The following is a 14235-nucleotide window of genomic DNA, read 5'->3' on the forward strand; positions in this document are numbered from 1 at the left end:
GCAGATAGCTTTTAGTCATTGACTTTAAAGTATTACTGGTTTTCTACCAACCAATTGTTTTTGTGTGTAGGATTTGATGTTTTTTTATCATTGATACATATCTCGATTTTCACGTTTCCCCTGCTTTTTGTAAATTTGTAAGGTTCTGTATGCTGTATTGTCTTTCTCTGGAACTGGTTTCTGAGGAAGGGCCGAAGGAGTTCTCCAGTGTATTCTCAAAAACCCCCATTGCATGAGGTATCGGGACTTGTTTATTAGGCATGGGTTTTTAGTACTAAAGTCCATCAGGTATTTCTCATGCCTACCAAATAGTTACTTGAAAGGACTGCCCCTGGCCTTTTACCCAGATGTGGCACATTATTTCTTTATGGTAGTCAAGTTATCAAAATCAAACCTAAGCAATAGGAGCAGATTTATACTATATTGAACTTTTTCCTTGTTTAATATGTAACTGTACTAACTCAGATTTTCTGAGGGATTATAATTATCAATAAATTGTTTAATCTTATCATTGATTGGACATTCTTAACTTTTACTGAGCTAGCCCAAAATATATATTCTTAATTATTGCAATTAAACTTATTAACTGAGAGACTTCCTTTCAGAGATTTGTTCCAGTACATGCTCTACATTGCTGGTTAAAATTTTTTTTCTTCATTCAGACAGTGGGTTATGTAAGTTTTCTTTTTTATCAAATACCAAATGTATGATGGTGTTACTTAAAATTTGATGTTCTTTTTGGAATAAAGAACACCACAATCCGACAGCTGGCTGAATCTGTTCTAGTTCTGTTATTGTCAAATTCATAACTATAATGCCCACCAGTTACCAAAATAGAGTAATTAAAATACCAGCACATCACCAACAGCAGCAGGTATATTTCATTTGGTCATGTTGACTGCAGCTTTAGCTGCTTTTTCAGCCTCTGTATGTCCTTTAAAGCCTACATTTAAAAATATTTATGCCACTTTCATGCAGCTTGTGGGATTTAAACATACCTTGGAACAAGGATATTTTTAGGACAATAATTTTGTAGGGCAAGTTACTGAAAATTACCAAGTAATTGCTCTCCCTATTGCAGACAATTCTACTATGAGGACATGCATTACTGGGGAAAAAAAAAACTGACTTGTAACATTAGATGATATAGCAGCAAATCCTACACAAGATTTAGCTCTGTCCATATAGAATATACATCTTATATTTTACACAGTAAGTTATGATGTCTGGGATATATGCAGTTTTATATTAGATGGTTGAAGTGTAGCAGACATGAATTTTATGCGTTATCCAAGGAAGAAATTCTAGTGTTGGAGGAAGTTTAATGTTTACATTCATTGAGTCAAACAGAATTTTTAGCCAACAGAGGACAAAGTTGGATGATTACTTACAAAAATAACTGCTTTTATGAATTTTTAAAGAGAGGATTTGAACACTCCAGTGAGCATTCAAATCCTTCACTGGGGATTGGATCTAAGATTTTCAGTGTCAAGTATGATGCTGAGCTGTATATTTGGCTTCCACAGTCTAAAATAAGGCAGATGGTTTGTCTAGTATCACGAGATATTATCTGACAGGGTAAGAAAAGCAAAAAGCAAAGGAGAAAAGGCTAATTTAGCTAGTCAGTTTATAAATCTGAATCCTCTAATGATATTTAGACTTAGATGGTCTCCATTACCTCCAAACCAAATCAATGTATCACAGCCTGAAGGGGAGATCAGTTCTGTACCCCTACAGAATTGTTGAGTATAAGTATAAAAATTAAGTTTAACCAAACCACTAGCTAATTCTGAAAGCACTTGCAAACTCTTAAAGGGGAAAAATTTCTAAACAAATTATCTATATATATATATATTTACTCTTAAATAAATATAGTACAATTATATCTGCCTATTATATATATCTATCAAACATCAAATTTTACACGAACATTCTCATTAGATTTAAATTGCTTTTTTTCAATGTCGGAAAAAACTTCACATTTCCAAGCACTTTAATTTACCTGCACTATAAAATGTTTATTATACTACTATTCACCTGTATTGAATTAAGGCAATTTCATTTCCACGAGTGTCCATCTAACAGTAATATACTTTTATAAATCAACATACTATGGCATGAAACAATTTATTAGAAATTTTAGAACCCAGTTCATAAATTATCCATGAAGTGTGTCACAATAACAATTACAGTTACTGGGTGGTTCAAAGCCCCATAGACACAGTTCAACTTTAACCATTTTGTTTTTAATTATTACTCCTAGTGGATGGTTTAAAACTTAAATGCTATTCAACATTTTACAAATAGTCCTGGAATATTTTATTGGAGAACATACTTTCAAAGAACATTGTCAAGTACAGTTATACTTTCAAAGAACATTGTCAAGCACAGTACAATGTTAATTTAACTGAGCTTAATCTTGAAAAATGACAAATTTTTTAATCAATTTGTATTTTTCAAAGCTAACAAACCTGAGGTCTTCTGTGAGCTTATTTAAAATTTTTATTAATTTTTAAAATGAAATACCTTAAAAGTACAGTACATACTTAAATACTTAAAAAAAATGGCACATTAGCTAAAAGTAAACTTGTAGATCACTGTACATAGAATTCAGTTATTCCATGGGTTAATTGAGACAGTGTGTAATAAAAACTTATTATCAAATTATACACATGATTTAGCTTTAATTACCCACAATTTCTGCCATGGAACCTAAACTACAACAAACACAAGTAGATATATAAGTTGTGTAGATTACACCTAATACATAAACCAATTTGTCCATAAATTACAAAACTTTGTTTCTGATTTAATCAACCACTGTGAGAATGTACTGTACCCATAAGTTTACATCCCATTTCATTAGTTTTACTCATACAATACAATGGGTATAATTTTTTTTTACAAATACAGAAGCCTTCCTGTACTTCAGTTAGAGTGCACACACACAAGTGCAATAATGTTCTTGCAACAATAAAATAAAAAGCAAAGCATTTTTTGTATGAAAAATACTGCACCAAAAAACTTGAGTCTTTGGTTAAAAGTTTTCCTTTTCTCTGTAGCGGTCCTCCTTAAAAAAGTGCAAAACATATCAGCAATTATTCACAATCTAATTACATAAACTTCCTGCAACTAGTAGCCTTTGAAATGTCGAAATAACTGGTCACTACATGGTAGATCCTTCTCATACTATTTGAGTACAATTACATTTCACTACATGTAGTAGATACTGTAAAAAAGAAGGTCTTCAAAGATCATCCAGTAGTTGAAGTGAAAAATTGTAAGTTCTTATACTTTGATGTGGTCAAGTAAAAAAAATAAAAAAGTGCAACTTATGGAGATCATTGTTAAACACTTAACTGAAAAGTACAAAAGTAAGGAAGTATAAGGTGTTGGATTTTCTCTCCCGCTCCCAAATAAACCTCAAACCTTTTAACTGACAGTATTTTTTTCTTAGTACTACTGTCCATGAAGCTCATTCAAAATTTTATTGCTTTTCTTAATTGGAACTTCACATTTATGAAACATCTAGTACATCTCTTCTTCAGCTAAAGAATTTTTTTTTTTTTTTATGGCAGGTAGTCGCTGTTCTTTCCATGGTCTACTAGAGCACCATGGAGCTCTTGATAGACATGGAAAGGTAACTTCTTGAGAAAGAAATTGCCAAAAATTGTTATATGAGAAGTCTTTCAAGACTTTTGGAGATTGTTTATCCTGAGAAAATATTTTAATTCTGTTATTTTTCCTTTATTATGAATTTTGTTCCATTGTTTGGTCATCAACAGGGAACTTATACCTCATATTGTTGAGAAAAATTTTTGAAAGTACTTATTAAATTAACCATCCCTGAGATTGATACAATGTGTTTATTTTTACAACTGTGGCTATTACTCTTGCGTTTATATCAAACCACATATATGGGACTAGATATGCAGTTTCAGTGTGCCGAAACATGGTAATGTGGCCTCCATTGTGGAAGCTTTGGATTACATGATGATCATGTGCAGAAGTGAGCTCTTAAATTTACGGTCTGCCACATGAAGTGTGGAAAAAATTTCCACACTTTTTAGGGCTTTACTGTGGTGAGATACATTATTTTCTTATATATATGTTTTAACATAATAATGGCTGAATAATGAGGCATCAAAAAATTGTTGTTTATGCAAATCATGAAAGCAGCAGAAGACAATCAAGTGATGTTTGATTGAAATGTTGAATGTAGATAACAGGGCGACAGCTTTAGGTTTCCATCTAATTAAGTTTACCTAAATCTATTTAAAATTGTTTTAATAAATATGTAAAAAGCAATTTTGATAATTTGATACTGAAGCTTAAGGGAAATTATCTTTTGACTGTGAAGGAAAGCATAATCGTTTTTATATAAGTCAGTGGTGTGGAAATGTGGCAACATGGATGCAGTTAATTCCAACAGTCTTACCTTTTCTTTTATGAGGTCCAGTACAACAAAGTTTTATTCTATTCTTAGTGGGCGACCAATATTGGTACAATCTTCATAGTCATGTGGTTGAATTATTAGAACTTCTAAGGTTCAGACTTGATGTAAATATTTTTAGTTGATAAGGTTAGATGAGTCTTAGTCCATACTTTATTTGTTATTTGTCTTATTTTACTTCATTATTTATCTTAAGTGTTATATATTTTTTATTGAATGTTACTCTCTTTCATAATTAATTTTTTCCTTCAGTTTCGTTTTCTGTACAGTACTAGGCTGTTCTCCCTCCCTTATTTGGAACCCTTGGCTTGGCACATTCCACTTTTCCAGCTAAGATTGCTGCTTGGATTGTAATATAATAATAATGATATTTATTATTAAACTGCAGACAGAAAATCAGAGGGTGCAGTTACTAATAAAACTGTTTGAAAGACATAAACTTCAACCACACTAAAGTATTATAACCATACATACAAATATGTTAAATACTTGACTTTCATAAAGCTAGCCTTGAGTAAGAATGGAAATGGACTCAAGTTGAGAAACCATTACTTTGAGAAAAAACCCATTAAATGAAATTTTGTGTTTCCATTTTATTTTACAGCATTTAGTTACTATTCCTTTAAAATGAGTGTTCTTGACCTTTCAGCTAGCAAATTATACCACCCTTTCATAGATGTATAACATACAAGTTTATTACTTAGATCAACATCCATTCTCAATTTAGTTGCTATTACTCTATCCATGCCTTCAAGATTTGAAAAAGTTTCAAACTAGCTAGAAAAATTAATTTTAAGGTCTGCTTTTGGCATCCCCTATGTTTCAGAAGTTTACATTAATAAAACAGTTGACAATATCAGTGATATAAGTTACTTCCAAACACCTAATGGTATACATGATAAAATGCTGAAACACTAATTGCAAGCAACTTATGAATGACAAAATTAAGACTAAAAGGAGACAAACTTCTCCAGAGGTAAGTCACGTAACTAAAATGGAACACACAAAAAACTCTTAAAAATGTTATAATAAACTTACAATAAATAACATCAGGGTGACAAAAAAGTGCAAAACAACAGAAGAATCAATCAACAGTGGTTTTCATGATTTCTTGCTGCCATATGCATATAATCAAGAAAGAAAGATCTGCATAACAAATTAAGGAATCTAACAAAAATACAAAATAATAGAAAGATTTTAAGTTGAATACAATAAAGTTCAATTTTTAAAAATTAACACCTACTACATATACATGCTACATCTTTCAATTTCATACATTAAGAGAGCTTCAACAAAGAAAAAGATATTAAATATTAATATATCACACAAAAGACAAAGGCATAGACACATATAAAATACAATAAATAAAATCTGTACAAGAGATCAGATTATGCATATATACTATTCACATATATCAACTATGCAATGATTACATATACATGACCTCCAATGTTGTTACTATTTGCAACACACCTTATGAATCCTCACATAAACAGTGAAAAATCATATGCAAAAATTTTTTTTTTTTATTTCAGCTACATACTACAAGTAATTTCAGGATTTACCCCAATACTTACCGACAAAGTATTAATGAAAAGTAAAAATGGTACATAACTAGTGAAACTCAAATTATTGCACAAACTGATATAAATGCAAAACATTTCTGTAATTAAAATACATACCACAAAACAGTTTTAAAAGAAGACGCTACTTGTAAGCAAATTCTACTGCATGAAGAGCTTACACTTAAAAAATCATTTCTCTAATTCATTCACTCTGAGATGAATAATCTACCAATTAAGCACCTGCCATCAATTTTTACTGCTACATCCAATCTTATAGATTCAAAATCTCGTGTGAAATGTAGGGCAATGATGTTACTTATGACCACTAAGCAAAATCTCAGATTCTGTGGCAGCCATCACTAATTTTGCATTTCAGTGGGCAAAAATAAAATGAGAAGGGGAAGATATAATATAAGGGAAGATATAATATGAAAATGATTTATATACTTTTCTTATTTAGTAAAGGAAACAATGTGCTACATAGAAGAAGCGTAATTCCCTCAGAGAGTAATCAATGATAAAAAAAGGCAAACTTGGCTGTTGAAGAACTAAATGCACTTTTTGTGTTGACAGTGGGTTCTACCAATAGACCAGCAGACAAAAAAAATGACCAATAAGGTCACTGAAATGGATACTGTTCATCCTGAAAAGTTATATATCGACTACATACACACTAACTGGCGTAAGATTTCAACTGAAACATCACCTTAAGGCTGCTCTCTCTCAATAAGAACACATCTTGTAACAGAATCAAACTATTAGAACAAATGTACCGGGAAAACTTTAACCAAACCACTTACTAAGTTTTTTTCTCCGTTCTTTTGCTGCACCACACAATCGACTGAATGATTATCACTTTCACTCTTTTGCAGCATGAAGTACAAAATAACCTGAGTGCACCATTTTCTTACATCAAAAATAATCTAGGTTATTTTAAGTATTTGGTTTATATATAAATGAAAAGGGACTAGATAGAATTAATAAAATCTTATACATAAATCAATAAATTCAACATAAAACTATATAATTTCTATAAAATTTTAACAAATATTTCATCTATCATACAAATGGAACAACACTGAAATGTTTACTTACTATACAGAGGCATATAACCAGACAGAATCCCTCCCAACAAATTATTTTTATAATAACTGAAGACTCCTATAACAGACAGGCCTGAGTATAGTGTTACATAAAACTGGACAATGGTGATTTAATTAGTTAACAACTCATACAATTTTATCATCATGTCAAAGAGGGTTTAATTACACAAATTTTGCTTGTCATTATATGCATTACAAAGGTACAACCTGGTAATAATTAAATGGCCAAACTTTAATTTGCACTTGTATGTTTCAAAAGAACTTATAAACTTTAACATGACAAAACCATGGACTGACAAAGTCTCTCATATCAAAAGATACACATGATACCTACTCTGAAAGTACTTAATGGAATATCAGCATCACAATTACCTCATACACTCAAGCAAAACTGTCCTATTACCCATACTCCCTAAAGTTTGGGTTGAGATAACCTACCTAGCAGTTTACAATATGTACAAAAATTATTAATTTAAGTTAAAAGTTTTCATTATCTTACTTTTCTGGACTTCTTGGTTCTGATAACCCAATTCTCTGTAATAATTGATTTTCAAATTTTACACATGATATATATTCATATAATTTTATTTGTATTCAAAATCTAAAGCAGAAAATTTGTACTTGAAATGCCACTTAAGAACCAGGCATTAAAAACTACATAACCAAAAGAATGGAGACTTTGTGAAGTAAAATAAAGAACAAAATGAGGTATGCTTTGCAATGGAATGAAAATACTACAACAATGAATGTAAGAACAATCAGATTAATATGGCATCTTTTTGCTTTGCTACTTCATCTTTTATACCAGCTGGGCACTTGGTCATAGATGGAAAATGAAGGAATACATTGGTCAAACACCAGACAGAATTATTGTAGTTTGGAAAACCATCACTACGATTGCTTCACACATAAAATTTCTCTGCGTGTTAACTAAAATAAATAAAATCTAAAACTTACATATGAAGACATTCAATCAGACAAAAAATAAAAAATTCAATTGCACTGTCCATATTCTCACTGGGATCAATTCCTGTCACCCATAAACTGAAATATCTAATAACCATAAAACAAGTCCTAAACTAGACTTATATAGATGGACAATATATTATGGTTTTACAAAAAACCTATACTGGTATTTCTTCTGCAGATATAAATCTATCAGGCTGTAACTATCTACACAGCAGCTTTTGTACTTTAGATTAAGTATAACTTCAATTCTATCACTGGCTATCTTTACATCTATTTACTCAAGCCTGGTATAATGTATCAGACTCTTAAGACATGATTTTAGAGACAACATTGTCTTGAAAAAAAACATCAATACTATATTAACATTAAAATTTCACATGCAAAAACCTGTGCAAACTGAACTTTGCTGTTTTTTTCAAGCCTCTTAATATTAAACAAATATAAAATCTCCATCACGATAAGGTTAGTTGATCACTGTTACATAAACAAGACCTTTAAAAAATTTAAAAAAAAAAAAACTGGGCTTGGCCTAGCAATAGCTCCAATTTTTTTTTTTCTTTTACCAAAGACTTCTAATTTCAGTGAAAGGTTTTTTTGCTTGACTATCAGTTACTCTAATTATTATTATTAAATACATTAACAGACCTCTGGATTAAATACTTTTATTATTATTATTACTTATTATTATTCATGATATCTACATCCAACAGTTAATTGAAATAATATTGCAATGGCCAATCACTTGAAAATAAATACAAAGTAGTATAACTATAATTAAATAATTTAAACAAACTGAAACAATAATACAACTTGCCTCTGAAATTTATATTACAGTGCTTCATATAGATTAAGCTAATGTCAAGCAATATATTTGAATATTCAGCAATATTATTACTTTTAACCTTAAACTTATTCACTGAAGAATACGTAATCAATGTGCAATTTTTACATACATTCATTAACTGTTATTTTTTTTATATCACAAATTTATACCCTTTCAATTATCTTACAGCAATACCCAATAAACTTCATTAGGTCCTACCTCATTGCATACCAAGGATAATTTGCAAACTTGTGAGGTTAGACTTAATGGAGCTTTGCAAACATATGCATTTGGGTTTCCATTTGTAAACAAAAAATGCCCCTCACCTTCAGCATTCTCCCACTTCTCTTCTAAGAGGAGTAATAGTACTGAAAAGTAATGCTGATTGCAAGTCCTGCTAAAATTCATCAGTGTATTAACCTGATTTTTAAGTTCAGTACATACATAAAATTTTTTTATATCTTTCATAAAGGGAAAAGAATAAGAGTGCAGTCGGCTATTTTTAAACAAAATAATATTTTCACTTAACCTTGTCAAACCCTTGAGTACAATACAAACATGCCATTAACTTCAAACAGTTAAGAATAAAAAACAAGAATTACCTGTTGCATGATGACATGTTAGATCATCAATCCAGCATGTGGGGTAGCTTCTAAATTAAATGTATTTTTAAAAATTTTAGACATGGCACCATCCTGCTGACAACAGTAAACTTCTGATTTGTAATATCAAAATGTCTAAAGTTTAGCATCAGATTTCAGTACATTACATGAGAGACTTTCATATGCTAACTATCTGTACTCAACATGCTTTATTATATAAAGCTTTAATTGGTAAATTCTACCACCTAGCATGTAAGCTTTGAGCCTTCTGCTAGAAAAAATTAAAACCTAAAGGAATGAATGGGAGAATAACAAGTGCTAGATGTCTGGATGGAGTTTTCCAATCTGAATTGACTAAAGTTTGTTCATATTTCCAAAATAAAAATCAGAATTCATTAGCAGTAAAACTGCTAACATTAAGGTAGTGGCCATGGAAGGTGAGAAAAGTCACTGGACCACCAAGACCTGCATCAGCTTTCTAATAAAACCCCTCATGATTACTGCCATAGCTGCTTCATCTGAGTCCACTCGTTCCATCAGTTTTTCCAAATCTCGTCCACCAACAACATCCATAAGATCACCTTCATTTGACACTGAAAACATTGAATATTCACAGTAATATGCATATAAATTAAAGTAACTACCTATAGTAGTACCTAGCACATATGTAAAAAATAAATTGGATCAATTTAACTAAAAAGAAATATATACTTAGCATACATTCAGTGTCTATACTCTGTTTTTTTTCATCTGTCCATCCGCCTGTGGTGTTTTTGTATGGTAACACTGCGTCCCGGGCTTTAGATAGTTACTCTTATTGTAGTTTTAGGTAAATAAAAGAATATCTGGGTGTACATTTGCAACTGAAAGTGTTTTAAATAATTTACTGTATGCGAATTACACCGTTAATATTCGAAATAGGATATTATTATAATCGTTGAATGTAAGCTGAATGTAACTATCTAAAGCCTGGGACGCAGTGTTACCATACAAAAACACCACAGGCGGATGGACAGATGAAAAAAAAAACAGAGTATAGTTAAGCATTAGAAAGCAAGCAGTTATTGGGGAGATATACATCTTTAAACAAAAACAATGGAAAATAAAAGTAATACAAGATGGAAAACTGCAGTACAGACTGGATAATCATACATAGAATTATTTTCTTTTAATTCAAACAAAAATAGCCATGATATAATAAGATTTCTCACAGCTAACCTCCCATACAAGAGTATGCAAACACCACAATTCTGAGTTTTTGAATAAAATGGTTAGCCTTCATTCACACTGCATGTCATCAAACTTTGTTCCAGCAATCACAAAGACTTTTATTATATAATTTCAAATTACAAAACCTACACCTTCCTACGAAACTGTTAGAACTTTGCTCTTTTTTTATTCATCTTTAGTTTACCCAAGTTTTGACATTTGTTATAGTATCTCCCTCCATGTTATTTTGAGTTACCATTCCTGTTTTAGATCCTTGGCCTGTTTAAACATTCTCAGTCCTGTTTTTAGTTTCCTTGGAGTTCTGGCCTACATGTTAGTACCACAACTTTTGGATTATAGCAAGTTTACTCCTTTATTCTACAAGGATTCACCCTTCATTAGCTATGAAGCCTGTTAGCAACGCTACTTTTGACTCTAACATAGCAGTCCGATTTGGAAGTATCTGGGTAACCCTTCCCACCTTATTTTACTTCATTACAACCTACTGGATCAATAGGCAGTTCCCCTTATGATGGATCTCTGTGGAGATTGAAACTCATAGTGGCCACTTTCTATTTGTTAGTACTCTCAGATATGTTAATTGTTAGGCTTCTCTCTGGCCATTATTTTCTCCTTTCTTTTGGGACCCCCCTTATTTTTGAGAATTTATCCTTTTGATTTCTTTAATTAATAGTGTGGGTGTTTTGCTCGAATTATTATTATTTGATAGCTACTCTATTGTGTGATTGTTATTCATTTATTGTTGTATTTGTAGTGGCTTTGGCAATCATTTCTATCTTTATTGTGTTTGTAAATGTGTACATCATAATATTTTTTATAGCGTACTCGCTGTTTTTGTCCTCAAAGGAGTTACCCTCCATGGTGTGTACCAACGCCCCCATGGTGACTACACTAATATCAAATAAATAGCTTTTCTAGCCGAGATAAATTTATGCCATAATGATGACACTACGAATCGTGATAGAGTATAAAGGACTCAAAGACAAGAAAGCATTTTATTGTCTTCAGCGAAGCTGTACCCAGTTTCCTACATCAAAACTGCAGAAGTGACTATTGTGCATGCACACTGGCCATCTTATTTTATGAGACATTTCGATTTCCTATTTTTTCTTCAAGGATCATGGAATCTACAAAATTTAAAGTTAAACCCTCTTACGCCGACTGGACGTATTTTACGTCGACATTTTTTTGTCTTCCGTGTGCCACTGGACGTATTTTTACGTCGACTTACTAAGTTTTTTTAAAATTCGCGGAAAAATACTTATAGGCCTACCAGCCTAAAACTTTTGAATCACACGCCTGGGGGATGCTGGGAGTTCACGGATCAAGGTGTTTGTTTTTTTGTTTACAATCGTTACGCAGGCGCGCAAGCGCGAAAGCGCGAATTTCTTTCTTGCCGCACTAAAAAGTATCTGTGACACATCTCAGAAATGATTTTTGTACCATTGTAAATTAGCCGTTAAATGAAGTATATGAAAATGTGCGCATTTTTTATGTAGAATACAACAATAAAATACTCATGATTGTAGCTTTTATCAGTTTGAGATATTTTCATATAAATAACAATAATTGCCAAAATTTCAACCTTTGGTCAACTTTGACTCTACCGAAATGGTCGAAAAACGCAATTGTAAGCTAAAACTCTTATATTTTAGTAATATTCAATCATTTACCTTAATTTTGCAACTAATTGGAAGTCTCTAGCACAATATTTTGATTTATGGTGAATTTATGAAAAAACCTTTTCCTTACGTCCGCGATTGTGGTAATGTTTGCACCATTTTAAAATTAGCCGTTATATAAAGTTTTATATATGAAATGTGCGCAATTTCATGCACAATATCAACTAAAAACAACCCCCATGGTTGTAGCTTTTAGCAGTTTTGAGATATTTCATATAATAACGATAATTGCCAGAATTTCAACCTTCGGTCAAACTTGACTCTACCGAAATGGTTGAAAAACGCAATTTTAAGCTAAAAACACTTATATTCTAGTAATATTCAAGCATTTACCTTCATTTTGCAACAAATTGGAAGTCTCTAGCACAATATTTTGATTTATGGTGAATTTATGAAAAAAAAATAACATTTTCTTTACGTCCGCGCGGTAACTCTTCCGAAAAAATCATACGTGCGATTGTGGTAATGTTTTGCACCATTTTAAATTAGCCGTTACATAAAAAGTTTTATATATGAAAATGTGCGCAATTTCATGTAGAATACAACAAAAAATAATTGAGGTTGTAGCTTTTCTCAATGTTGAAATATTTGCATATAAATCACGATAAACAGAAAAAAAACCACGTTCGGTCAACTTTGACTCTACCGAAATGGTCGAAAAAACGCAATTGTAAGCTAAAACTCTTTACAGTCTAGTAATATTCAGTCATTTATCTTCATCTTGAAACAAATTTGAAGTCTCTAACAAAATATTTATATTTATGGTGAATTTAAAAAAAATCTTTCCTTCCCTCCGCGCTCAAATTCTCCGCCACAAATCTCCCGAAATGCGTACGTCCCATTCTCGGAATATTTGCTCCGTTTCATATTAGGCATTTCATAGAGTTTTATATATGAAAATGTGCACAATTTCATGTAGAATAAAAACGAAAAAGAAATATTGAAGGTTGTAGCTTTTCTTTTCTTATTTGCGAAATAATTGCATATAAAAAAAATAAAAAAAAATATATATAAAAAAATTCAACATTCGGTCAACTTTAACTCGTCAGATATGGTCGAAAACTGCAATTGTAAGCTAATACTCTTACATTATAGTAATATTCAATCATTTTGTCTTCAATTTTTGAAACAAGGAAATTGGAAGTCTCCTAGGGACATATTTTAGATTTATGGTGAATTTTTGAAAAAAACTATTTGTTTACGTACCGCGCGTTACGATTCATGCATTATCTTGTGATAATATTTTCTCTGTGTTGCTTTTATCGTTTTACAATATGTTATATACCAAAATGATCGCAATTTAGTTGTACATTACAACGAAAAAAAGTAACTTGTTACTTTTCACCGTTTTGCGCACAGCGCGATTTGAATACAATTATATATGAATTTCGTTTTTGCGCTATCATATATCGCATTATTTTATATATGATAATGATAATTTTTTTTCATTTCTGATGGTTGCATACTAAACTTTCAGGCAATGACAAAAAAATGAGCCAAAAATGAACTCTTAATCTTTAAAACTAAGCGCGCTGTGATTTTTGGAAAAAAATATTTTTTCCGCTTCCTCGCTCACTCTGAAACACCTCCGGCACCGGGTTAGCAAATTTTTTTTTTACCGCTTCAGCGTAAGAGGGTTAAGTGCTTATTTTTAAGATTTAGTGAAAAATATTTAGCTCTGAACAAAGTGTGGTCCTTGACCTATCGACATTGAATACTCATTGTTTGCCAAAACTTTTGAATGACTTGCCCAAGTATGTTCAGTTATTCCAAAAATGGGAACCTGGAGTGTTCTATAAATATGAAAG

At 31.4% G+C, this 14235-nt stretch overlaps 1 long non-coding RNA gene and 1 pseudogene across 1 annotated transcript in view; one reads left to right on the forward strand and one right to left on the reverse strand.

Annotated features, from left to right (window-relative positions):
- Window positions 1–1811, forward strand: part of LOC135219954 (uncharacterized) — a 224577-nt gene extending 222766 nt beyond the window's left edge. Inside the window, exon 3 of the long non-coding RNA XR_010315538.1 lies at window positions 1082–1811. This is a non-coding gene — a long non-coding RNA (uncharacterized LOC135219954). The remainder of the gene's footprint in view (window positions 1–1081) is intronic.
- Window positions 1812–9586: 7775 nt separating this feature from the next.
- The window catches only part of LOC135219040 (protein cycle-like), a 93854-nt pseudogene continuing 89205 nt past the window's right edge, over window positions 9587–14235 (reverse strand).

This window comes from Macrobrachium nipponense, chromosome 1, assembly GCF_015104395.2.
Source record: "Macrobrachium nipponense isolate FS-2020 chromosome 1, ASM1510439v2, whole genome shotgun sequence".
Classification (NCBI taxonomy): domain Eukaryota; kingdom Metazoa; phylum Arthropoda; class Malacostraca; order Decapoda; family Palaemonidae; genus Macrobrachium; species Macrobrachium nipponense.